The sequence below is a fragment of the Dipodomys ordii genome, unplaced genomic scaffold, assembly GCF_000151885.1.
Source record: "Dipodomys ordii isolate 6190 unplaced genomic scaffold, Dord_2.0 Scaffold35, whole genome shotgun sequence".
NCBI lineage: Eukaryota > Metazoa > Chordata > Mammalia > Rodentia > Heteromyidae > Dipodomys > Dipodomys ordii.
In genome coordinates this window covers 1,891,410-1,893,243 of record NW_012267251.1, presented here as the reverse complement: position 1 = coordinate 1,893,243, position 1,834 = coordinate 1,891,410, and positions in this window count along the sequence as shown.

Here is a 1,834-nt window from a genome sequence, read left to right as displayed (position 1 = left end):
CTCTACCACTGAACCACCTTCCCAGCCCTGGCTTTTTTCTTTTTGCTTATGTGGTGCTGAGGAATTGAACCCAGGGCCTTGAGCATGCAAGGCAAGTGCTCTACCACTGAGCCACCTTCCCAGCCGCGGGGATGGACTCTTGCAGACTCCTGTGCTTGTGCTGGCCTCAAACCCCCATCCTCTGGATTTCAGTCCTTTGAAATGCCTGGATTGCAGCCGTGAGCCACTGGCACCTGGCTCTTATTTGTGTGTGCCAGTCCTGTAGTGTGTCTCGGCCTTGGATTTATGTGCTCCAGCTAGTGCTCCACCACTTGAGCCTCAGACCCACGTCCAGCTTTTTGGTGTTTTAGTTGGAGATGTTTCATGGACTTACCTGCCTGGGCTGGCTTTGAACTGTATGGTCCTCAGAGCTCAGCTAGGATTACAGAGAAAAGCCACCAGCACCCAGCCATAGTTGTCTTTTATTATATACACATTTAACCATAGTTTGTTTTGCTTTGAGCTGTTTTGAGAGCTACATATGATCATGTCACTTTAATGAATTTTAAAACATATAATTTTTACTTATTTTTATTTTTTGTCAGTTACACAGCTTGAACCTGGGGCCCTGTCCCTGAGCTCCTTTGCTCAAGGCTAGTGCTCTACCACTGTGAGCCACAGCTTTACAGTGTTAGGTCTGCCCTTCTTCACTGGCCTGACACCAGTAATCACCTGACTGTGAGTCAGCAAAGGATCCCAGGTTCTGAGGTCACTTCCTCATGTGCTGAGGTCATTTCCTGGACCCATCTGGTCAGGCCGCCCTCGACAGTGGGAGGTTCCACAGGCTCTGAGGTCACTTCCACATCTGCCGTGGTCCCACATTTCCCTGTGTAATCCAGCTCAACACAAGTCTGTCCATCTCCTCTCCCTCCCTCCCCTTTTTTTTCTCTTCTTCCTTTCCTTCTGTCTCTGCAGGCCTCCTTCTCTGGGCCTACAGTTTGCTCTCTCCTCAATAAACTTCTGCATGAAACATTGTTGTGGGTTTCCTTTACAGTGAACCTTACATATGGTGCGGAAACCCAGGTTAACTGGAAGAGGCGCACAAGGACTTTTCTGCATGGGCTGGCTTTGAACCGCCATCCTCAGATCTCAGCTTCCTGAGTAGCTTGGATTACAGGTGTGAGACAGTGGTGTCCAGCCGACAAATCAAATTCTACTGTCCATATTCCAGTTTTGTCAGTGGTCCTAATTGTTTCTCATGCCTTTTATAGCGTTTTCCCTTTGTATAGGTTTATGTCTAGACTCACATTTAGTTGTCATTTCTTTGATAGGCCATCTTACTTAATTGAGAGCAGTAGTACATTTATTTTTCTTTGTCATGACGTTGATCAACATTGGATCAGAAAGAACTCTTGTCTGTAGAGATTCATGATTCCTCGTGCCTCATGGACGGCCAGGCCCTTCATTGAAACTTCAAGGCATAAAATGTGGTCTTCCCTCAGTTCCCGACACTTTCTGAGTCTAGCAGATGACTGACTGCAAAGGCCTCTAAGATGGCTTCTGTGTTTTCATTTATCAGCTGAACATGGCTCATCTGGATCTGAATTCTCTACAAAAAACCTTCCATTTCCCTTAGAATACCCTGAACTCTTCACACGGCACATGAGTGTTCTTTTTCCTTTGTTGTTGTCTGGAAGCACCCTTCATGAAATCTACACTTTACCATAGTACATGGTCATGTACCCTTTTCTCATCCTACATTTATTTTTTTTTGTTTTTTTTTTGGGGGGGGGCCCAGTCGTGGGGCCTGAACTCTGGGCCTGGGCGCTGTCCCTCAGCTCTTCAGCTCAAGGCT